At 32.4% G+C, this 27,613-nt stretch overlaps 1 long non-coding RNA gene across 8 annotated transcripts; it reads right to left on the reverse strand.

Moving 5' to 3' along the window:
* Nucleotides 1-339: 339 nt before the first annotated feature.
* LOC127867742 (uncharacterized) lies at nt 340-27,613 on the reverse strand. 8 transcript variants are annotated; one of them, XR_008043640.1, is made up of 8 exons: nt 27,375-27,613; nt 19,020-19,109; nt 18,499-18,582; nt 17,304-17,639; nt 16,549-16,665; nt 15,146-15,225; nt 10,970-11,021; nt 4,534-6,726 (listed from the first exon to the last, which is right to left on the reverse strand). It is a non-coding gene; the product is annotated as an uncharacterized LOC127867742 (long non-coding RNA). The 8 variants fall into 8 exon arrangements; XR_008043639.1 differs by lacking the exons at nt 4,534-6,726; nt 18,499-18,582 and adding an exon at nt 340-428 and having other exon boundaries at nt 27,375-27,609; XR_008043634.1 differs by lacking the exon at nt 18,499-18,582 and having other exon boundaries at nt 19,020-19,103; nt 27,375-27,609.

The raw sequence follows: 27,613 nt of genomic DNA on the forward strand, positions 1-27,613 counted from the left end.
CCACGGGAGTTTTTTGTAAATGGGCGGGGGGCCCCAGCCAAACCTCCATTGGGGTTCATTGAAAATGGGGGTTTGACTGGGTCCCCAGTCAAACCCCCCACGGGGGACCGGTCTAACCTCCCACGGGAGTTTAATGGAAATGGGAGTTTGGCGGGGGCCCCCGTAAAAAAACCCACGGAGAAAGAAAAGCTACAAACGTTTTATTTTCTTATTTAAGTACATATTTCTTACAATTATGACTAAAGCATGTGTATTTGTAAACATAGAAACTGTAAACAAAGCATAATATTTAAATTACATTTTTTAATATGAGGACCATGAGACATCGACTACACAGCTTCAGCGGGCATGTAGTCGCATTGCAGGTCTGGGTTCTGATACATCCCATGACCAGGTTCACGACGACGACGAGGTCTGAAGAAAAACAACTGAAAAAAAAAGGGTAGTGTATAAGAGGCTCTGTTTCATTGTTTGTTTATATTTGTGCTATGTGTATAAAAGGCTGTTTTTATTGCTTGTGAATATGTATTTATTTGTGTATTTTTTTTAAAGAAATCTTGTGAAATCTGATATAAAAAAACAACCTGTAGTGTACTGTATTTGCTAAGAGGCTGTTTTATTGTGTGTTTATATGTGTACAAAATGTGAAATATATCTTGTGGCGTAATGTTTTATTTTATTTATGAATCCCATATTAATATTGTCAATGTACTATATATTATATATATGACAACTTTAAAATAAATCTTTGACTGAAATACATTTAATTAAATTTATTATATTTAAATTCAATCTTCAAATATGAAAAATCGCATGCAGAATACATTTAACCTGAATAAATAATCTTGAAATTAAACAATGTTGTTTTTACATAACACAGAGGTGACCATCACAGGTTTTCTCGTTTTCATTCACACCTATACGGTATTATTCACACCTACCCGGCTATATATTATCAGTGGGACGAAACGCTACCCCTTTTCAACAGTAATATCAGTGGCTCGAACTGGTAGTGGGACGAAACGACCATACCTCAGCTATTTTAATGAATTGTTAAGTGCCTTACCTTAATTTCTAGCTGCATAATTCACTGTTCTCATTCTAAATTGTTGTCCAGTCTAGCCTGGCCAAATAATAATTATTGCTGACCAATTAAATACTTAACGGCCAGTCAATAGAATTACATATACAGGCTAGATTCATTTTTGTGTGTTTATTCCATTGTTTAAAATTACTTGTATTGACTTCCTGTTGGCAAGGCAGACATTTGTTTCTTAAAGTAACATTACTACTCAAAATCAACGAAAATTTCGTACAATATTTCGTAAAATAAACTTAACCAATTAAAAATCAGTGTTCCTTATGGCGATTGCCGAAATTTCAACGCCAGTTGTGGTCTGATAAAATAGATGTTTGTAGATACAAAATGCATATTGTTTTCCCATTTTAATTCTAGCATATCATGTATAATATGTGTTTGACATTATTACTGTTGTATTATACCATTTTTGTTCTTGCTTATGCACATATTTACATTGTATGTTATATATTGAATAAAAAAAAAATTAAAAGAAAAAAGGATACTGTCAAAATGTTTAGGGCTGCAATATCGTTAAACGTTGTGAAGGCAAACATTTACCTTGCGATTTTGGGGAGCAAGAGAGGGTGGGGATCAAACTACAGTATTTTGATTTTAATCTGCAAATTATATTGAATATTGCTGAGACCCAGTCCGCGCGTTTACCGAAATGGGAATTTCATTACGTGATTTCAATAAAACCAAACCGAATAACATGTCCATGTATTTTTATTTTCCAGCAAGAAATGCAACTTAAAGAGCTTTTAATGTCTTAATATGAATTCAAATGTGTGCTGTATATTGAATATTTTACTTTATGTTTCAATGGTTTTATTTTACTAACAAAGTTTACTTACTAAAATTCTAAATTGAAGTTGTATGGGAGATGTTACCCAAATGTTCGTAAGTTAAGTTTCGGCTTTATATACTACTTGGATGGCACACTTCGCCTTGTGCCGGGCACATCGGCACACTGCGCCAGGCACACGGCACAATGCGCCCGACACCCGACACAGCGTGCCTACCACAACAGATTTTGCGCCGGATGCAGAACTCACTATGCCTTAACAGGTGCTCATAGAAAGATGCTAAAACATTCGAGTTCTACAATACAATACAATGATAACTAACAATAATAACATTAGAAAATACAATCACCTCACGAGGGCGTTTTCTGCCATTACCATGCGAAAACATTTCCTTGAAGAATATTTAAAAATAGTTAACGCTTGTAGAATAAGCAAAAGACCTATGTCGACTGTAACCTGGCAACGAGAATCGGGTACAGTAAAAATCAAAATGGCTGCCAGTTTATCCATAACAACATGTGTGAGAGCTTTAAATGGAAAAATCTTTGGATTAAGCCAGTTTTATGTGGTAACATTTACCAAAAATATGAAAAGTAGCATTTTAAATTGATAGGCATTGGTACCTTTTTAATTGACTGACGAAGAAAGTTATGCCTTAAAGTCTCTATAACGCTCAAAATCAACGAAAATTTCGTAAAGTATATCGTAAAATAAAGTTACCACCTAAACAATCAGTGTTCCTTATAGCAAAAGCCACAATTTCAACGCTAGATGTGGTATGATCACAAAGATTTTTGTAGATACAAAATTCTCGTATGTATTAATTTGTGGCCACAATTAATTCAACTGTAATTTCCCGCGAATATATCGATTCATACGACACACGAACACCATGTTAGTGTTCATGTGTCGTATGAATAGATATCGCTGCGGGAAATTAAAATGGGAAAATAACGAGCATTTTGTATCTACAAACATCTATTTTACCAGACCACATCTGGCGTTGAAATTTCGGCAATCGCCATAAGGAACACTGATTTTTAATTGGTTAAGTTTATTTTACGAAATATTTTACAATATTTTCGTTGATTTTGAGTAGTAATGTTACTTTAACTATGTTAATTTAGTCAAAATCTCGTACCCATCCACGTTTTAAATGCAATATAATTACAGATATATATATATATATATATATATATATATATATATATATATATATATATATATATATATATATATATATATATAGTAAAGCATTAGCCAATTAGCTAATTTTTTTACGAACGAAATTTGTTTTATTTTTCTAAGAACTTTTTTTCACTAAAAATGGTCTTAGAAAAATTCTCTACAAATAGTGTAAGGAAAATTCTCAGAAGAAAATCATCGAAAAAAAGTTTTTAAGTGAAAACTTGTAAGAAGTAGCAAAGACAATGTTAATTATCTTATCTATATCGTCAGCCAACATCCTTCGAATTCCGGGTATTTTACCGAATTTTTACACTCAACCGACGCGAGATCTTCTCGATTTGGGGTTATAAAGTCCATTGGCTAAAGCCAATGTACTAAAAAGTACCAGATTAATAACTAGCAAAGCTTTATTAGTTTACCGGTTTTAATGTGTCGATTGTATTTCGGTAGAATATCAATGAAAAACGGTTTCTGATAAAAAAAAATAAGTTTTAGTGGAGTATGGTTGTAAATATCTTTATAGCATTATATCCATTTTCTTTTCTTCTTTTACTTAGTGTGTTACTCCATTACCCTCAATCACCTGTGATACGGAAAGTATTTTTTAACACGTAATTAGTATACCATTGTGATATAATGGGTATAGTTTTTTATTTATTAAAATGAGGTATTGTCTGCAAAGAAATGTTTATGGTAAGTAAACTTTTATTCTGTTCTAATAACTTTAATCAAACATCGGAAAGAGGTGTGTCTGTTTATCATTCTTTATACTAGCAAGCATAAAAAACGACTAAACAAAAGTAGAAAATACAACACAATTGGAAATATTGATTAATGTATACAAATATACTAAATCATGGTCAGTATTCAAAACTCTCCTTGTAGGAACTAAAAGAGCTATTAAAGATAAAAGTGCTCTTTGAGCATTCAAATCTACTTGCCGCCTATTTAGCAAAATCTATAACCCAGTGATATATCTCAATATAAAGGACATTAGAGGGCACGAAATCTGAGTGACCGAAATATTTTTAACTTATGTTTATTCGCTTCAGAATTAACCATTTTATCCAAAGAAAGCTATTTAACTATATTGATATACGAGTTATCCGTCATAAAAGAGTTAGCTTTCATGAACATTATTTTCCGGCATGGGGCGCTGAACAACAGTACATAATGGGCTGAAATTCAACATGCGTTCTTTTACCATGTTGTCACATTGCTGCGTAAGTTACATAAATTACTTATTTAGAGAACAAGATAAAAACTTGATTGATTGAGATATGGTTATATTCTGTTAACGTAGATTTAAGTGTCAAAACAAGTAACTTAACATGTGTAGTGATTTGATGGCTGATTTGATGTAGCTATTCTGTGGTGTCTCATGCAATATTTTAATTATATATAATGTGGACGGTACTAGATGTGCGGTCTTTCAATCGGCAAAGAAAAAAAGCAAGGTCGAGAATACATTATGTATATTAGCATCGATCACGTCTATCATATGTGATACATTACACAACAGAATTGTTAAGTGGTTGACAATTTTTCACCAGATGATCAAACAATCAATTAAATAAATAGCTTCTTATTCATTATTTACACTTAAGCACCAGTGTAATGGTATTGTGTATTTACATAGCTAGTTTCATAATTTGGTCGTATAATGGAGAATATTATATAATCTTTGTTGATATGATGTTATATAATCTTTTATTTTATAAATGAATTAAGTAAGATGGTATGTTTCAATTAAGTAAGATAATTCCAACTATTAATACAATAATTGAAAAAAGGAAATGTGTTTTAACCATCCTTGCATATAGAACGTAAATAAATAGTATATTTGCAATATTCACATTGTTTGGGCTAATAGTTATCGTTGCAATATTATTATGTTTTTAATTAAGTAGGTTCCAAATATAGTTCGTGTTATTGAGATTTATTTTAACGAAAATAGCACCTTGTAATATATTTACATTATTAAAGTTAATATGGTGGCATGATAGTATGTATTAACATAACATATTGACGGTGTAACTGCAAAAACAATTATACAATTTTCATAACATTAAAATCATTTACATGACATGCGTGACATTCATTTCAGCTTCATATTGTTATTGTTAAAATTAATAAGGAGGCAATAATAAACATTTACATAACATACTTGTTTTGATAGTATTATTTAGAAAAACAGAATATAAATCAATTGCCATAACATTTTAAAATCATCTACATGTCATACAGTACAGTTACATAGTATATTGGCAGTTTATTGACAAAAAACAACAACAATAATAAGCGTATTGACAACACATATTAATTATTAAATATTACCTTATTTAATATTTACTTTTGTAACTAAATTATAACAATAACAATTGTATCATTCTATTTATATAACAGGTTTTTGTCATAGGAAACAAAACCTTTAACATTACTGAAACAATGCCAATGCTACTTTAATAATTAATTGTACAGTTGATAGACTTCTCTGATGACTACTTAAAACTTGTATTCATCCAATTAGTAATTTAATCCATTATAACAAATAACATTTTACCCCCGACAGATCATACCTATTGTATTGCATTTTATAATTTGTATAAGCCGGTCGTATTGTTGCAGTTGAAAAAAATATCTCTGATATATAAACTTGCTTTCAATTATAACTCATCAGCAAATAAGAACATAAAAACACAATACGAAATAAATATATGCCGACCGGGCTACATCGACATTTACGCACATTTAATAGTATAATAGATAAAAAAGAAAATGAATTGTATGAATAGCGCCTTATATTACATGTTTTAAATCAGCAAGGTGGCAATTGTATTACGGATAAGAATACTTTCTCACTATTTTTGCATTTTTAGGAAAAACAAAACAGAAAATCTGAACTGAGGTATAATAATTAATTCGTGTTTGCCATGATAATGTCGCTTTTCATGTACGAAAACTATTAACTTATAAATGCAATTTGGTCGTAGAAAAGGACAACAAACGACGGTCACAAAGTAGTCTTGTGATAGTTTCTATGACAAAAGAGTAATTTGTCTGAGATTTATCTCATTTAAATAACATCATTAGTAACGTATTGAGTTGAACCTGACTATGCTAAAAGTTATTCTTATGCCGTTCCGCCTAGTTTCATTTCAATCTATTCATTAAATTCTGTGATAAAATCATCACAATCACCTTAAAAGACTGACTGACCGACGGATGCTAGGATAACTACTATATGCCTACATTTAAGAAAATAACAAAATAGGAGTTAAAGCAACAACATAAATTGTAAATGTATATAAATATGAGCATTGAACGAAAGTAACATAAAAGCATGACACACTAGCCGTGTTACACTGATTTTAAATCTTGAACATGATACTTTAGCTTAGCAAGTTCCTATGCTAGAGTGCCTGTACCCAGGAAAACATGGGCATTTGTCGAAAATAATTATGTTTGTGTAAAATAAGTGTATAATTACGCGATCACTCATATTTAATCACATTGTGAATGTATGGCAATTACAATATAGACACACATTTCAAGTATTTATGTCAAGCAAAATAAATCCTTTCTCATGGCTTCGACGCCTTTGTTAGTTTTTCTCGAATCAATTCAGGATGAGTTTACACCTGTATTCATCTGCAAATATTGACAACTTATGCTATAACCAGAGACAAAAGGCGACACCAACAAACACACAGATATAAGGGCACAATCACATTACTAAATAGTGAAACGATTTAATTAATAATGCGTGTACAATCTAAAAAACAATAAATAAGGAAATACATCAATACATCAAATGAGTTGGTCGTTTAAAGTCGTAAGTGGTTAACTCGAACGCAGAATATCTCATGAGGGACGCAATCTCCGAAGCAATCCTTCATGAAACCACCATCAAGAATGATATGCTATATATAAGTATATCACTAGTAGAAAATGCCATATACAATCTATATTCGTCACAAACGTATGTAAATATCAATCAAAACTACACATTAAACAACTACACATTTGTATGGGAAAACAATGTTCTCCGCGAAATGACGAATGTTGCCGGATATGGCAGAGGCGGTCCAGTTGGCATAATGTTAATCTTGCTGCATGTATGATAATAAGTAAATTTATCTACAGCTTTTTTCTTCTTCTTGTTTTTGTCTTTATTTTTTTCTTCATCTACAACTACTACTACTTCTACTATTAACTACTACTACTACTACTAATACTACTACTACTACTACTACTACTACTACTACTACTACTACTACTACTACTACTACTACTACTACTACTAAAACTACTACTACTACTACTACAACTACAACAACAACAACACCTACTACTACTACTACTACCACTACTACAACTACTACTTTTACTACTACCACTACTACTACTACTACCACTACTACTACTACCACTACTATTACTACTACCACTACTACTACTACTACTACTACTACTACTACTACTACTACTACAACTACTACTACTACTACTACTACTACTACTACTACTACTACTACTATTACTACTACTTCTACTACTACTACTTATTCTACTACTATTACTACTACTACTACTGCTACTACTACTTCTACTACTACTAGTAATACTACTACTACTACTATAACTACTACTACTACTACTACTACTACTACTACTACTACTACTACTACTACTACTACTACTACTACTACTGCTACTTCTACTACTACTTGTTTCTGTAAACAAGCAACTATGACATCGAAAAAATCATTCACACAAAACGTGTTTTTCTCTATAAGCCACACGCCAAGTTTGATAAATCTAGCTTTAGGTTATATTTAGATGTCGCAGGATCAAGATTTTTCGAACGGACAGACATACGCTCGGACGTACAATGTTATGAAATAAACCTCTCCGTTGAAATAGGTTGAGGAATGTTAATGATTTCTTTATACTTGTGATTGAGCGTCGGCATATCTGACGCTTGCTGAATAAAAGGGTTTACTTGCATTTAACCAAATTATGACTTTCTATAATTATGAGCAAACCCTAGTCATAAATGAGTATGGTGGAAACCGTTTCAGATCTTTATGTCATTAAAAATGTTACCTTTAATTGATTTGTGTATTCTTCATAATAAGTAATGGATAGTTATTTTATATGTTCACTATTTAAAAAAATACAATCTGACATTTTTACTAACATCGAATTTTATTTTGTCGATAAAATTCTTTATTCCAATGTGAATCAGTATGATGAAAACAATATATACTTGCCGACGTAATCCAGCGTACATTGTTAAAATTATATCGAATTGCTACTTTACCATGTGCGACTTTATCTTTGAAACATGTATGTTGTTTTCTTGCGTTTTCCGTTAACATTTCTATTCACTGTAAATGGATCATTTTTATTATTTTGTATTACTTTACTTAAAAAGTTTAGATAGCTTTGTATGATTCCCACGATAAAATTTCAACAGACTTAAAATCGTGAGGATTACACGATTTTTCTTCAATCTTTAACTTATGTTTATAATTAACTACCAGACCTTTTCCGCCCTATGCCACGTGTCAGAATATCGAGCCCAGTCCCAATGCAAATCTGGTTGTTTTTTTCCCAATGAAAAAAAATCCTTATTCCAACTTACAACGATTGCAAACTTGATTTGTTTTTGGCTGATAAAAAATGAGCAAAATAATGTTACCTTAATCCGCAAACTAAACATTGGGGAAAACCTGCTCGTTTTGAGCCTGGCTTTGTATCGATCAATACTGCGCGCACTGTGCAGGTAATCATTAATCATCAAAATGGCGTTTCACAATAGCAAATATTACGTTGCCAAAATAAGAAAAAAATATTCAAAAAATACGCCAACAATTTCGTCTCTTTCCAACAAGCAAAAAGAAAAACAAACAACATCGGGTGAGGTAAGTATAAGAATGCACCTAAATATTTCTAGAAATAAACGAAGATCGTTATAAGTGATTTCCGAAAATCAACAACAAGATGCGACATAAGATTATTTTTTTGATATCTGAAATTGATTATAGATCGATTCATTTGTTAGTAATTGTATTATAACATAACTTTGATATTCTTCTTATTTTAAGGCATTAAAGGAGTCCTTAAATCTTAAACATTATGCCCAATATAAAAGATAACTATTTGTTTGTGCAGCAGTGTCTTATATATAACACTAGCTTTTACGTAGTGAAATGCTTTTATTTCAGCAGCCAGTTGAAGTAATCTCATCCCCACAAGAGGCAGATTTGATAGATGAGACTCAGCCCCTTACAGAACTCACAGAAGTTAATTGTGTAATCTTGAACATTGTAATACTATTTCACAGACGAAATATTCTTGGGAGATGATGCCATATAATTATGCTTGAGCAATTGTTATTCTCATGTTACTTTGTGGTTAAGAAATTTTGAATAATGACACTGTGTTTGTTTATAATTGATTAACATAAGCATGGTAACGTACACTTATAACAAATGTTCATAATATTTTGTAAAATTTTAATAATAAGGTAACAAAATAGTCGTTATTTACCAGTTAACGGCTTCTTTGAAATATAAGAAACACTATTATCATGCGATTATTTTTCCCAATTGAGCAAGGTTTGCAATGAATTGTTTTCAAAAATGAAATTATTCACGACGCGAAATGCCCAAAATTCCAGTGTGGCGTTTTCCCAAAATGGAGCGGAAAAGGCCTTTAACTACACAATATGATATTTCAACTTTGTTTTTTTTTTGTCGGATAACATTGATAGTTATGCATACAAACTTATATTGCTGCATGTTTCTCGCACGCATGCGGGTTAATAACATGAAACAAAACTCATTTTTCAACAAATTAATACCAAGTAAATTACCAACTGCAAACATGAATAATCAATTGCAGAATTTATAATCTGAATGACATCACAATTGTTTTTTTTTTTCAGAACCAAATATAAAATTTTGTAACAAGGCTGCTACAAAACTTATTATGAAAACATGCACAATATCCATCACTTTACAACATGCAATTTATTAAAGGTAAACAATTACATAGACCTTTCATGTCAAAAGTAATCTTTATAAGACTTCGAAGCTCCACTAACAGATTCATGTCCTTTGGTTTGATAAACATAATTTTAAATTATAAATATATTATAAGATAATGAAGAATGAACAGTAGAATTTTCAGGTGCAATCTTTTAAAAACATAGATATACATCCGACCCTGGTATAGAACAGTTTCAAATATTCGAAAATGATAAACTACAGTCACTGAAACTTACTTTATTCGAATATTTGAACGTTCGAATACACGTCACCAGCCCTAGCTTCTAATTTCGATTGTGCAGTATATCTCGTGTACGATTTGAGTGATTTTCATAAAACTCGCATTTACTGTTTAGGGCATTGAAATGAATGTATATGTTTAGTCATTCAGGCTCGAGGTCAAGGTTGAACTTCAAGTTTATATGTTGTGCTTCTTTTTCAATCGTGTAAGCTAAATTTTCCTTTACCCTGCAATTATTGTTATAAACAACATGTGTTAAACGTTTAGTTTACGGTTGCTAAATCAAATTTATAAATTAACATTGGCTGGATGGGTTAAGAACAGCATTGAAGTTGCCTGATTGTTTAAGGTTAATTGTTTAAGTTTTAACTTTAGATACCTTCCAATCAATGTTAACCCCAACGTGTTTCAAACTACTACCACTTTCATCTTTCGAATCTCCGAAAATGTAGTTATGCCATGCATATTAAAGTTTATATACATACAAAATTATGTTTATTTAAACATCACTACAAATGAAGTTATATTTGAATGCAAATTAATAAGAAAATGATTTTTTATAACATGCTACGTTTTCTAGTAAAGTAAACGATACCTTCCGAGCGAATTTCTGTTTATTTTCTGTCTTCTTTCTTGCCATCTTTGTTCTGCAAATATATCTGATAATTTACATTTTAGTGTGATGCCATATGTAATTATACACAATGCACAATATATATATATATATATATATATATATATATATATTAATAAGAAAATGTATGTCTGTTTGTATGTTTTTGTATCTCGTTCTTCAAACATATCTTTCTCCATATATATATAAATAATCTACTGTAAACGAGTATCTAGTATTATAGATTCCGGAAAATGGAAAACACGTTGTTGTAAAATATAATTATCTCCCTTGAAACACAGAAATACTCATAATTTCAATGTATCTTCTAGATCCAACGTATTTCCGCGGTGTCTCTATCATAGTGTTAGGGTATTTATGAATCCTGATCGGATCGTGCCCAAATACAACTATGGTTTCATGTTTGTAAATAAATGTTTATGTAACTGTGCCTTCTGTGTATGTAAACTGTTCCAACTTTGGAGATGAGTTGCGGTGTTAGGGTGGGGTATAAAACTGTAAATGAACCATCTTTTTGGGGGGATGGGGATTTCACAGTATGTCTGCTTCATTCTGCATCGTAGCTAGGCGCACATGCCGAAGTCTCCAATAGGAATATGTATGTCTGTATATATGTATATACATGAAAAGTGATGTTATTAACAGGTTTTCCGTATGTATTGTCTTCACTATTTTCGTTTTAGGCGTTTTTTAAAGATAATGCACATATGCTCCACCTGAGTGAATTATTGTTGGATATCATACCTGTGTAGTTGAAAAAAATGTACTTCTATTTAAGCGAGATTATACGAGTTTTTACATGTGTTAAATTGTCATATATTGATAAAATATTTTACAATAACACATAATAGGCAAGAAAAATTATACATTGAAGACGAATTTCATAAAATGCAGCAAAGACAAATTAGCGCCCCGAGCCGATTGTGACGAAGATATTTCGTACATGGTTTCCTACAATAACCGAATTATTCGTCTTTTTAGTTAGTGTTCGTGTGTCATATAAATAGATATCGTTGCAGGAATTTAAAATGAACCGTTAAATTAAATTTAGATTCACATCGTACATGCATGATTTACATGCTGGAGAATTCGACTGTACAGACATTTTTGATTTCAGAATCTGGCTTAATTCGATTTTTTCTACACATGTTCTTCTTAACTTTTATTTTAATTTATATTGAAATATATGTTTAATACGTTTTTTACAACATGTTATATAAATTAATAAATATTTGACAAAATCGTATAATCTCGCTTTAAAGACTAGGTTTTTCTGTGAAAATATTAGTCCAAGTTCGAGTTTATGCCCTCTCCCTTAGTTTCTTAAACCTAGCGTAAGTATTTTTTTATTAAGTAAGATTACTTTTTTTGTTTTCAATTACGTGTGTATCAATTTTAAATTACAATTGTTGTCCAAACTGCATAAAAACCCCTCTTCTCTATTAAAGTACCGAAATTCATTGACATAAATTAATTACTGTTTGAGTTATTGTAGTAACGATATGTTAGCGTTCACTTATTTCTGAAGGAATTGGTTCTACATTTTTTCCGATGAACACTCTAAACCAAAGTGCATATTAAACATATGACCCCTTACCTTACACCATGCTCCATTAACATAGCTTTAGTACTTTCTATTTATTTCAGCATCAAGATTTAAGTTTCCAATTACATCTGTAACCGTAACGAGTGTTGTCTGCTTAAAGAACCTAAACGTATATGCATATTCTCAATGTTGATTTTTATCCATTAATGGTTATCACCACAGTTCAAATCCTTCTTGAGTTTTCGAAAGATCTAGATATTGCGAATGGATCAAAGGAGCAAAGTAATATTATAATATAAATATTTCCAATATGGCACTCTATCAACATACCAATTTTTCTCAAATGAGCTTGAGCTAAAGTTCATTTTGTATTATCGCAGGATCCACATTATAGTCTTTAATTATTTCCTTCAAAATTCTTACGAAAAGAAAAAGAATTAATATGCATATTCGCCTTAGTTCTCTCTATCAAAAACTAGATTGGGTTATTACGGGTTATTACAGGATCCACATTTTTTCGGACAGACGATCGTACGGAAAGATTTCAGGTTAAAATTTAAACCCATCCCCTTTAAACAGGTAGGGGAATTAATATCCAGATATCTATGAGACAGCGTCGTCATAGCTGATCTTTGCTGAATGAAAGTTTTAACTTGTATAAACAAAATTGGGTTTATCAAATAAAATGGCTTAACATCATATAAAAAGCAAAATATCGACATCATGTTAACCTTAGCATGTTCAGCAGCGCACACTTCTGTTATGTGTGACTGATGATGGCGTCCGTCAGTCTATAGAGACCCTTGAGGATGTCTGTGATGGTTATTAAGCGTTAGTTTTTTGTGCAGGTTGATTGCATGTGCAACGTTTACTGTGGCTGTGCAAATCCACTTAAGATTGGTAGTCTCTGCCGCACCTTGCGCATATATGGCCCTATAGGCTGCCGGTCGCTGCTGTGTGCCTTTTCTCCATGTGCGTCTATCATTGAACGTTTGCAGTTCTCTCCTCTTCCAACGTCGCCCAATTGTTGGGCTCAGGTTGCCTTTGAGGATTCGGTAGTTGACAATCCGACCCAAATTCCAAGGCTGAAGATGATGCTGACGGGGATGTGGCAGTGCTGGGGATGGCTGCCTTCTCAAGCACATTTGTATTTGCTTCATGGTTCTCCATGAAATTTCAAGTATGCGTCGATGACAGTGCATATGGAAGGCGCTAAGCCTTCTCTCTTTGTGCAAACACGACCCAGGATTCGCTGTCATACAGCCGAGAATCAACACGCAGGCCGTGTACACAGCGTTCCTGGGGTTCTTATTGTAGTCAGCAGGCTGTTGTTCCAAACTCTCTGTGATAGTCTGGCCAGGTCTTTTGAGGCCTTGTCAATCCTTTGATTAATCTCTGCTACCAGTGAGAGGTCGTCGGTTATGGTGGATCTAAGGTATATTTACTAGCTGACGACATCTCAACAATAATTGTGATGTGGAGTAGTTCGGCATGGTGAGCCATCAAATCGGTCCAACAGTCCCTTCAGATTTGTTTCCGTGTGGATGACCAATACAATGTAATCTGCAAACAACATGTCGCTGATGATAACTCTCGAACTTTGCTCTTTGCCTTCAGTCGAGTCTGGTTAAACAGAATGCCATCTGATCGGATGTTAGAGACCATCGAATTAAGTTGCAAATGCACGCTTCAGAAAGACAGCGAGGAAAATGCCAAAACAAGTGGGATCGATTACGCGGTCCTTTCTTTTGTTGACGCCGCTGCAGATGTCGAAATCATCTGACGTCGAAACGTCATACTGCACAGTGCCTCTCATGTGGTCGTGGAATGATTGAATCGCGCTCAGGAATCTCGGTGGGCACCAAATCTTCGCCAAGGACGATACAAAACCCATCATCCCTGCTGACAAGGTCTCTTCACTTTTCTTTCAGTTGCCAGATTGAGAAGATCATGTAAGATCATATCAATGGTTAATATCAAAGCGAAACGCGCACTGCAACTCTGGGATTACTCTATCAGCAAAACCAACTTGGAATACAAGCGCCCCCAATCAAACGAAATGACAGACGTACATATATACCAAGAGTGCTTTGAAGGTACTAGCAAGAAGGTGCGAAAATGACTACGTGCTTCAGCAATGGTTAAGCAGTTTCAGAACATCTAGCAATTGACCGATACTAAAAACATTAAGGGCATGTTCGACGGTATCAAGAAAGCCATGGGTCCCACCATGAACAACCGCATATCCCTCAATGTCTTTGCACGTGTCGTCCTGAACAGACGTCATAAAGATATGTGCTAAACGACGTAACACATGAGAAGTCAGTCAAGTTATATCATAGTTTTATTGATATTTAAATTTCATTTGTGGCTAAACACAGTGCTAATATTACTCAATAAGATTTTTCATTTGTCGGGTAAAGTAACGGATTTACCGATGTCATTTAATAAAAAATATTGCGATTAACAAATATTTTCACTCAGTAAAAATATACATTCTGATATTTCTACTGAATTCGAATTTGCGTTTAACAACGAAATTCTATAACCTACTTAAATCATTATCATGTAAACGACACTAAGCTACTTACCGACATAAGCCATGCTAGATTTTCATCGTTATTTGGAAAAGCTGCTGCGTCTGTCCTTGTGCATAGCGTATGTAGCATTTCTAAAAAACATTTTGTATTAAATGTCCATTGATTTGATTTATTTCGAGAACTAAGTATGATATAATAGTTTGGTTAACTGGTGTATGATTTCAAGCATAGGAAACACATACTTTTATGACACTATTTGCCTTTTCCTTAAAATGCTGTTAAAAAGGATTTTCAATATGATCCTTGAATTTGTTGAGTAGATTCACCTCATTGACATTACTGCACTGACACTTATATATTTGCATATTAATCGCAGCCCTTTGGGGAATAACATTTAACAAGACACAGTCGTAAGAGAAATAATGCCAAGTAAAACACTAACTGCAAACATGTATACTCGTTTAAATAATTCATAATTGTTATGAAACCATAATTCGTATATTCAAATGATAAGCAAATAAGCATAAGTAATGTTGTAGAAAGTTAAACACGATGTTTTTATGCAAATATGTGTACACATGTGTATATATAAGTTTATGCATGTGTACTTGACTAAAATTAATATATAATTTAAATCTTTACATATATGTATTTAATAGTTTGTCATATTCAGTAAATTTTAACTTAAATTAAATACATGTTATAACGAATTTAAAATAGCAATACCATTTTTGCGTTTTCTTCTCAACATTTGATCTTTTATGTTGTTTAATATATTTATACCAAGTTGTGTAAATAATGGTATACAACTACGCTGTACAAATTTGTTACATCTTTACACATTTTGTTTAGGTCTCATTTTACTACATTTAAATATAAAACTAACTAATAGCAACATTACCATTGTAGAACATTTGCATGCACAATCAATGCCTGTATTTTGTTATCTCTTGACCCAAACTTGTATAAGTCGATTCGTGTTAAACATAAAATAATTAAGCAACTAGATGGTCTGTGAGGGTAACCTTGCTCATGCGCTGAAAAGAAATCCGCTGCTACGGGAGTCTTTAATTAATGTTTATATCTGTCATACAGCGTTATCTGTCTGACACGTGTTCAATACTCCATACCAATCCTCATATTTAAATTATTCTTAACTGGCAATAAGTATTAACAAATAAGCATGTTTTCATCTTGATTACTTTAACAGTCGAATACATAAACCCAGGCTACTTATATGTTGATAAAAACAAGTCAAGTTCGCGTAAATCAAGCATTAAATTAGTCATATAATAGCAAATATTTCACAATGCTACACGTTTTGTGACCATCATGAAAACTTCTTGCATAAATACTGCAACGTGTAAGATTAAAAAACAATCTTAAATAAGATTACATGTATGCATTTAAGAGAGAAATTCTGTTTATTATAAATGATTGTTAGGAATGTTTACCGCATGTTTGTTTTCTCCTAATGCATACTGCCACACATATGATGATTACAACCCCAACACCAACACATATTGCAATAACATGGCCAGCATTGCTTCTCGCGTCATGGTACTTCATTACTAAAAAAGAAAAGTAAATAAATTACCGTCAAAACATACTTCTTTATCGTCCAGTCATTCCTAAAATGTATATAAAATAATGTACTTAACAAATACATGTATCAGAATTGTGCTGCACATAAAGATGTCATTAGAGAAGAGCGTGAAAGTATTTGTTGTTGAGCAAAATTGATATTGAGAAAAGTCCAAAGGAAGTTCAAGGTATATAATGTGTCAATGAGTGTCTGAAGTATTTTGAACAAACATGATAACTTGTATTTTGTATACATGGTTTAGCGGCCAAAATGACCGTGCTTCATTTATAAAACTGAAATCAAATTTGGAATTTCCATAAATCAATGTTTTAATTATGTGCAAGATTATGAGATCAGACGTTTTAATAGTTTGTGGGTATGCTGTATTTTGAATCGGCGGCTTTTGTTTAAAATTAAAATATTTTTTGCGCTCTTATCAATTGATAACTTTGACAGAGTTTGCATTTAATCATTACCACACTTTGCATACATACTTTAAAGCTACAGTTCAAAATTAAATAATGTATAACTTAAGTCAAATGTACGAATAATTAAAAAAAATGTTTTATCACATGCGAAGACTCACAATAATTAAAACAACTACTATTTGTGTAACGAATTTACCTTCTATATGTACAGTAGCGTTGATTGAGGAGTTATACGTATAAAAACACGTGTACTCCCCTTGCTGCATTACTGACAAACTATATATTGTCAATATTCCTCCGTAGTTGGTCGAAGAAATATTATACATTGGCAAGAATGAACCATTTAAGAAATAACATTGGTCACTTCGGAATTCACATTCAGCGATTGTTTCATTTTGACCGTTGTTGAACTTTCTGTTGATGGAAAAAGTAATTTCAGGAGCGTCGGTTTTACACTCGAGAGTGATGTTTTTGCCGTCTTGTATGATTCCTTTGACATCAATATGGACTTTGTAGGTAATAGAAACGCGAACTGTGATATGAAAAACAACATCGATAATAACAAAGCAATAAAACCAACTCGTCTGCTTTATTAATGTATATTAATGTATATGTAATTTAAAACGTTGCGTCTGACAAGCCATTTAAATTGAATTATTTCGTGTTTCAAAAAAAGGTAAGCATCTAGCTGTTTATAACGCAACTTAGAAAAAAAAATACGAAAAGAATGTAACATTCTTATTTGTTGTCGTTAATGAAGCGAAGTGTGGGTAAAACATGGATTGGTGTAGAGTTCGTTTGCTTGTAATGTCACATTTTGTTTCGGACAACTATGGCTTGCTTGTTTTTTAATAAAACATGATAATATATAAACGTCGCAATCGTTTATTTATATACATTTAATGTGTTTTATACCACGTATATACATAATCAGAGGGGGTTACCACGTGACAAACAAGATGGCGACGTACATACCGAGGCAGGTATTTTTCGTCCTTTTATACCCTTTATTACTTGTATTTTTATTATTATTTATTACGCCCACTTTTTAGCCATATTAGAGAGAAAGTTACTAACTTTTATTTCTAAGTAATATTCGCTCTATATCTCGACTTAATCGGTGCAAACTTTCTTAGCGGGATGACCTAATTAGGGCTCCACTAAGAAAATGTGCACTAAGTAAAGTCGAGATATAAAGCGAATTTAAATACGAAATAAACGCTAATCACCTTTTTACTGATATGGCTGGAAAGTGAGCGTAATTTAAAAAAACATACAGAAGTAATAAAGGGTATAAAACGGCGAAAAATTACTGTCTCGGTATGGACGTCGCCATTTTGTCTTTCACGTGATTACCCCCTCTGATAATGCCTACTATATACATTTTGTACCTTCAGAAAGTGTGCTGGTAAAAAGGATTTGTTTTTTCTATCCAGCCGTCAATCAAACCGTCAGTCCGTAAGTCCGTCATCAGTCTATAACATACGCGCTCGAAATCTCTTACAGGCATTTTATTAAACGTGCCACACATATCAAGGGCATTGAGTCAAAGTTCAGAAGGCATGAATCAGTAATACATGCTCAAGGTTGATGTCGTTCTTCAAGATAAAACGTTGGTGCCTCGATTTAAAAGTCAGCTCTATATCTCATTAACAATTTGAATGATTTGCATAAAACTTGAAAACGGGTTTTTGACGATGGCGTGTGAAAGTAATTTCCGCTCAAGGAAACTGCAGTTATCATGATTGAAATCAGTTAACATGGGCTTCGGTTTTTATATAGAAACAAACATCAGAACGAAGGTTTTTACTCCATAATTGCTATAGGATCGCATATACACACATGTTTGTCTTCATCAAACTTGTTTTGAGTGCGTCGGTTTTTACTTCAATAAATTTACAAAAGCACTTACTTGACATAACCACAATTACAGCGAACATCAACTTCATTGTGCTGTCTGGGGTCTTACGAGCATTCGAACCACTCTAAGGTTAAACTGAAACTTTAAGTTTTTGTTTTTAATGATGAAATAAACGCGTACTGTTTTAACCAAGTTGATACGATATAATAACACAAATAGTTTTATAACGTTATGTCAGAAAGCTTATTGACGAAGAGGATATCAAAATTGTCGTTCTATAAGCGACTAGAACTCAAGGAATAAACACTAATCTATCTGAAATGCATACGTAGGTTAATGGCATCTTTTCACGGTTTGGTAAATTGACAAAATCGAAAAAGTTGTTTCAGATTCGCAAATTGTGTGTTTAGTTATGATATTTGTGAGGAAACAGTATTATTGAACATTTGTCATGGTCTAATATAGCCATTATATGCATCTTTTGACGATTTAAAAACCTAAAAATTATAAAGCGTTGCAACGCGAAACGATTAAATAATTTGGAGAGTTCTGTTGTTGTCGTTTAAATTTGTGAAACTACGAAGATTGTTTATATAGCGTATAAAATACGCATATTATGTATGCTTGGCATGATAGCTCAGTTGGCTAATGCGTTTTTACTTCAGGATTCCGCGAGTCACTGGTTCTAGCCCTACTGCGGTCTACTTTTTTTTTCCTTTTTTAAATTTTATTTTTGATTTTTTACTGAAGCTTTTAAAATTTAATGTTTTCATTTATCAATATAAGGCATTTAATGACAAACTTCAAAACATGCCAAAATCTGTGAAAAGGCCCCTTTAAAGTCTCTATAACGCTCAAAATCAACAAAAATTTCGTAAAGTATTTCGTAAAATAAAGTTTACACCTAAACAATCAGTGTTCCTTATAGCAATAGCCACAATTTCAACGCTAGATGTGGTATGATTACATAGATTTTTGTAGATACAAAATGTTCGTTTTTATTTATTTGTGACCACAATAAATTCCATGCTAATTTCCTGCGAATATATCTATTCATACGACATACGAACACTAAAATGGTACCATGTTAAAACCATAATAAAAACGAGTATTTTGTATCCACAAACATCTATTTTACCAGACCACATCTGGTGTTGAAATTTCTGCAATTGCCATCAGGAACGATTATTTTTAATTGTTTAGCTTTATTTTACGAAATATTGTACGAAATTTTCGTTGATTTTGAGTTGTAATGTTACTTTAAAAAATAGCATAATAAAGATGTTTTGTTATTTTAATAATACTGAACATTTACCATGCTCTTAAATAGCCATTATATGCATCTTTTGACGATTTAAAAACCCGAAAATTATAAAGCGTTGCAACCCGAAACGAATTAATAATTTTGAGAGTTCAGTTGTCGTTATATTTTGTGAAACTACGAGGATTGCGTATATAAAGCATAAAATACATCTGGCATAGACCATTCCACAATGTATAATTAGACCGCCGCCATTTTGTCATTCACGTGATTGTCCGCCATTACACTTCTGCCAACTTCTGCGATTCCGATATCGGATAAATAAATAACCGCATTAATTATTTTCAGGCGATTATCACATTTTTTGTTGTTAAAATGATTGTTTGAAGTTGAGATTGATTGTTACAAATAAAATGTTCAAAATGCGTTCGTGTATTTGTTGTTTTTTTGTGTGTAAACAAGTGGTAATCATCGGCGAAAATTTGCCGGTTCAGTCGCTCATATCATGTCTTTGATTAGACTTTTTACTTTTAACTTTTTACAAACAATTCACGCATGTATTGTTGTGTTGATTTTAATAGCCGCAACATCACGCACTCCAATTTATATTTGAATTAATACTTATTAACGATTCTCGCGCAATTAATTACCGCTAATTGTTTGTGATTGGTCTCAATTGGTAAAACTCTATATTCTAAAATCATAACATATTATATTAAGTATGATATTTTTGATACGCCTTCCATTTTTTTTGTTCGAACTGAAATCAGAGATAAAAAAATGTTGTTTAGATTTAAATTAAATTTTGTGAGCTGGAATAATGTCACGTAAAAAACCCCGAACTTTTTATCATGGAAGAGTGATATTGATCTTGACGATCTTTTAGGTGATTTTACGAGAGATTAAGAAATGTGAATATATCTAGTTGAATGGATTTTCATCTTTGGATTCATTTAACAAATATAAAGCTAAAAATCCTTAAAAAATGTATTATTTAGGTATTTTTAGTAACGCAAAACATATGGATAACGACACGTGTTTTGTAAATTAATCGATAAGAAACTCCGAACAAAAAAACACCAAAATAATATTTTGAAAATATATGACTTAGTGCCAAATGAATTTATTAATACATTGATTTGCATCTTTAAAAAAACGCGTCATTAGCATCAAAGTAAAGATTATATGAAGACTGAAAGGCCGACAATTTGACACAACAAAGAGCTCTATTCTAAAGCCGTATTATTTTTTTGCAGAAAAGCTTCAATAAAATACAATAATAATACATCTTGTTTGAACTTGGGGGCGACTTTAATTTAATAACGAGTATGCGCTGATTTCAAACCTTTATTGATCGACGTCTGAAACAACAGAGAATAAATAAATACATGCTAACACATGTAAATCATACATTCGGATCTCCAACAATCAATAAGTAACATTTATGCAAAACATTTAAATCCAGTTCACAAACAATAAAAATACCGATAATGACTTGAATAATAACTTATTATTTCAAACAAACAATTGTATTAATTCATTTTTATACAAATATTATTTACCGATACTGGTGTCATAAAGTCCTAATTAAACATCCAAGTTCCAATTCATTTTCCTGTCCGTCAACGGTTTTCACAACAATAACAATAGCGTCATAATATGACGTCAACGTCATATAAAAAAGGCGCGTCACGTAATTAAATAGACTGACATTATTTAAGAAATGTATACGTTTCTTACACATCTTATTATAAAAAATATAATTATCAATGGCATGATTACGCTAGTGAGATAAACAAATGAGTGATAGAAAGTGTAAGGGGTTCATTGAAAATAAACGTACTACAAAGCCCTATGTCGTTCGTGCATTGCCGTTACATTAAATCTTCAAACGAAATGACGTAGTTTTAATTAACCGATACCCGCTAAATACGTTAAATATTTTTACGTATTTTTTTTATAATTATTGAATACTTTTTTTCATAAATTAAACGAGCTAGTATCTTTACGGTGTACAATTTCTGATATTCTATATGGGACATAGCTTTTAATTTGTACAATATGTAACATATCTAATGTACGCAACTGTTAATTATGTCGGAGGTAAATTATTCAACCAAATGACTGCTTAAGGTTACAATATACTAAATAATCGTTTCATGTAGGGCTGTACTCTCTAAAAAATATCATAGTTGACTCGAAGGCATGTTTTACATCTTAAGCTATTGTTCGGGTTTTATCTTTCAGAGATAATGGTAGGGCATAAATAGGTGTTCACGACCGAATCCCTGAAATATGATAAACTTAGAGACTTTAGTAAAGCCTTGCACTGAAAAAGGTTGTTTATTTGTGGTGTTTTCACTTCATATACACTTATATCTGTTAATGCAGCATCAACATACTGAAACAATATACCGGAAACAGAAAAATAATGCATTTGAATATTAACCGTACTTTCGTTCGACAACTGATCATGCATGTACAATTTGAACCTAAATTTAGTTTTAGTTCAGATTCGTTCATACGACACAAAGACACAATTTTGTTTTACGGATCATTTCGGCTTACAGGACTGGGTGGGTCACGAAAGAATATCGGATATAAAATATATTTTTATAAACAACTGGTAGCAAGATGAGTTGCAGATAATTGATCAGTAACCACATTTTAACTAACTCTTTTGACCTGTTAATTCTTTTCAGCTCAATTCAACAGTGCAAAATGCCCATAATATCACTTTAATGACCAGACTGTCATCTGCCACCCAGTGTGGTTTATGACACCATGTTGTTAGTTAAGTCTGGACAATATCTGATCAAAACGAGATAATCGGTTTATGCAGAACAAAGGGGCAATAAAACACTGGGATGCAAATACTTACACGATTTTAACATTGATTCAAATAATCAAATGAAAAATATTCTATTTAATTTAATTAAATGATTGTTTATATGTGTCAAAGTGTTAATTTTTCTTGACAAATACTAAAAAATGCATGTTTTCTTCAATTATTTTTCTGTTATAACATTAGCTTAACATCTCCCCTAGCAGAAAAGCTTTATTTCATACAATTTGCATGACAAACAAACAAGTCGCACAAAAAGAACCAAGGCCGTGTCATGACGGCCTTAGAAAGAAATCCATTCGTTGAATAATCGGTGTTACGGTTACAGTACACTAAATAACCGTTTCATGAAGGGCTGTACTCTCTAAAAAAATACCATAGTTGACAGGAAGGCATGTTTTACACTTTTATCTAGTATTCGGGTGTTATCTTTCGGAGATAATGTTAGGGCATGAATAGGTGTTCACTACTGAATCCCTGAAATATGATAAACTTGAAGACTATAGTAAACCATCGCACTGAAAAAGGTTACACTCAAATAAGAAACGGCCGAAAAAAAATGCAAAAACAGTCGATTTTGATTTGTGTCAAGTTCTTCCTTGCATTGTACATGACATATCTTTTTTATTGCATAAATCGATTCCGCTTAGAATGACCTTTAAGAAAAGGTAGGGTTATCGGGGTCTCTATGTGCAAAATGCTGCATTTATTTTGGCCTAAAGTTGTCGCTTTCACATTGAATTATACAGGGAAACTATTTAGTGTATTCTGACCTTACCGGTTGTAAGGCAGCGGTGTTATGGCGGATACAGAGAGTTTTCAGGGGAGATAATTGGGTAATTACTAAATTCTTGAACGGTCTATTGAATTCGGAAGAATGGCCGAGTGGTCTAAGTGGTAGATTTTTACTCCAGTACTCCAGGGGTCAGTGGTTCGAGCCCTGCTGAGGGTTACCTTTTTTCTTTTTTTAAATTTATTCTTGATTTTTTACTGGAGCTTTTAGTAACCAATGTTTACATTTATCTATATAAAGCATTTAACGACAATCTTTAAAACATGCAAAAATCTGTGAAAAAATTATGATCACCATGGTGATTATTCGTGCATGACTCATATTAATTATATATTATTTATACATTTAAAGTTAACAGAATTACCATAACAGCAACCGTTCAAACACATTCAAAAACATCAGGAATACGAACCAGAGTGTGCTGCTTTTCATATTTCGTGTTGTCGAATTCAAGCCGAAAACCCAAACAACGGAATATACACGGACCTTTAAAATAGCCTAATGTGTATAATTTGGTATAAACTATAAAGAAAACATGCTCTTGCGGTATTTCTAGTACGTGTACATCACTGCGTTTAAATGACACTGTTATTATGTTGATAGCATCCTCCATAATGTTAAAATAGATCTAGCAAATCCGTTTTAATGAATATAGGTTATTTCATAGCTGTAAGTCTATTTATCCTATTATTTCCTCACTTTTTTTAAATCAATAAGTATCAAATATCGCAGTTTGTTCACGATTTTGTTTTTCCGTAGTTGACAAAAACAAAATCTCCAATTTTTGGAAAACTCCAAATCTGATCTTAAAATAGCGATATAGTATACAACTCAAGTTTATACGATCGTTGTTATACTATCAATTTTCATGTGGTAATATGATAACTTTATATAAATATACATGTCGCGTTCTGAGAAAACTGGGCATAATGCCTGTGCGTTAAATGTCGTCCCGGATTAGCCTGTGCAGGGACGACACTTTCCGCCTCAACAAGATTTTCTGTAAGAAGGAACTTCCTTTAAAGGAAAACTACCATAAAAGCGGAAAGTGTCGTCCCTGATTGGCCTGTGATTAGCCTTTATATATATATATATAGCTTTATTACTGTTTCAGTAGTACGCGTTACAAATGTGTTTTTTTTTCTTTGCATATTGTTTTTCTCAATAAAAAACATTAAATGTGTATTTTAGTAATTAATACCTTTATCGCAATTATTTACAATATGTATAATCTAGTTTTGCGATCAATGATATACTTTTTTAAATTACAAATGTGTCAATATGTTAACAGATATCTTAAAAGTAAAATGCTTTACTACTTTGTTACAAAATAAAGTGTAGTATTGTAGTCTTGTATAGCATGTTTTGCTATCTATACCATTCCATGTTTTATTAGCATCGATAAATTACAGTTTATAGTTTATTGCCTCTGTGTAAACACTGCTCGCATGCAAAAGGGCGTTTAAAGCTGGATAAGGAAATATAGAGAATATTATGTGAGTTTTGGATAAAGATCAAGTTTATCATGCGAGGCTTAGAATCGAGGTAGCGCGATGCTTGCATAATATTCTATTCATCCTATTATTTCCTCCTTTATTTCATTTATAATTATTAAATATCGCATTTTTTGACGATTTTATCTTTCCTTAGTTGACAAAAACAAATTTTCCAATTTTTGGAAAAAACCAAATCTGATCTAAAAATAGCGATAGTATAAAGCTCAAGTTTATACGATCGTTATACTATCGATTTTCATCTGGTAATAGGATAAATAGAGAATATTATGTGAGTTTTGGATAAAGATAAAGTTTATCATGCGAGGCTTAGAACCGATGTAGCGCGAGGCTTGTATTAGAACATAATATACATGTTTATCCCGATAAACTAGCCAATACAGGCTAGTCGTATGGGGCCGTACGGCTAGCCTATTGGCTAGTCATTCGTTGCCGTGCGTCTAGCCACTGCTTTTTTTAAAACCTCAAATACGACTTCCGTTTAATTAACTGATGAAATCAGAACAATGGCACGGCAAACGTATAAGGGAACAGGGTGGGAGACATTGGTCGACAGGATGCAGATGATAGTGATAAATGTTTAAGATGCAGAGTTGATTTCTTTGGGGAGGGCTAATCCCTTATCTGATACCATACTGTGTCTGCCAAAATTAACTTGAGATATAACCACTGATACGACACGTTTAAATAGCCAAAAAGCCAGTAACGATAACACAATTTACATATCTATATAACATATCGTTGCTATAAATAATAACAAAATGACGACGCGAGCGATATGTATTCGTATCTAGCGGGCCAATATAAATTATATCGGCTCGCTTAGCAGGGCCGATTTTTCATATCTGAAAAGAATTGGATCACGCGACTTCAACTGAACAAAATGGCGTCCACATTCAGTCTTACTCTTAGCCAACGGTAATCAATAAAATAAAGCGACAACTCAACGACAGACTTAATCATAATGACACGTAGCACGCAATTTGGATCGTACAAATATCGATTGAAACTTATCTGTACATAAGATTGATTCGTCTATTTGAGCTTTAAGTTTAACTGGACTTATCAAACAGCACAATGTATAGTAAGAGACACACTTACCTCAGTGACGACTTTAATCCGGCCCTTATAATAATAAATAACAAAGATGTGTTATTCCGATTTCTGTTTTTTTATCCGGTTTACTTTATCTATATTGATTTTAAATCACACTTTTTTAAACGATTGTATCGAATGCTTCCGGTAACGAGTGTCACCAAGTAAACGATTTAAGAAATCGAATGTCGAAGCGATTACAATAATGTTATTCCAATCTAAGTTCCCAATTATGCATGACAAACAAACTCCGAAATACGTTTTGGATTCGTTTGATGCTTATTTTTTTAACTGTTAAATAAAAAACCTCCACGTCGGAATTGTTGTCCTACAATCCAGAGAGTCTAGCTAGTTCGTCACAGAAATTACGGCATAAATTGCGTAAAAAAAATAATATTTTTCGTCATAAAAAGCCATGTTTCTTTTATTTATTTTTTCAAAAATCACCATTTTAAAATAATATTTTTCAAAAAATTTACTTATCACAAGCCACGGTGTCCACTAGTCATATTTTCCAAAACAAATCACACATTATATATAGCTAACCATATTCTTTCAAATTATCAGTTGTATTAGTTATTGTTATCTTCTTAAGTCAATATTATTTCACACACGTTTGTTCCGCAAATCTTATTTTGAACTGATATTTTACACATGCGTATTGTTAATTATTGTTAATTTGGTGCTGATGAGTTTTTTTACACAATTTATTTGTGCCAAATCAAACTGAGAGAGTACAGACTGACACATTCAAAGCCAGATCTAGCACCTTATTTAAACAAAAAAAACGATATCATAGAATAAGAAAAAGACATAGGTAACGAATTTTCGAATTATTACAAAGTAATAAATATCCAAAAGTATTGAGGAGCAAAATAAAGAAATGTAAAGTTAATACCTCCTGATGATACATGTACTTGCCCGATGGCTACCGACGTCTGGCTTTAATACTGTACATAACAATTTGCAAGAAGTCCGTTGAATACTGTTATAGCAAAGGCAACTACTTAATTTTCGAGCCGTTAACTCAGAAGAGAAACACTGGAAGATTAAACGCAACGAAAACTGTGTCTGAAGTAAGGTGACAGTGTGTAAAGTACGGTATTCCGCGATGCGAGCGCAACAGATAAAGATGCG

This window comes from Dreissena polymorpha, chromosome 2 (genome assembly GCF_020536995.1).
Source record: "Dreissena polymorpha isolate Duluth1 chromosome 2, UMN_Dpol_1.0, whole genome shotgun sequence".
Taxonomy (NCBI): Eukaryota; Metazoa; Mollusca; class Bivalvia; order Myida; family Dreissenidae; genus Dreissena; species Dreissena polymorpha.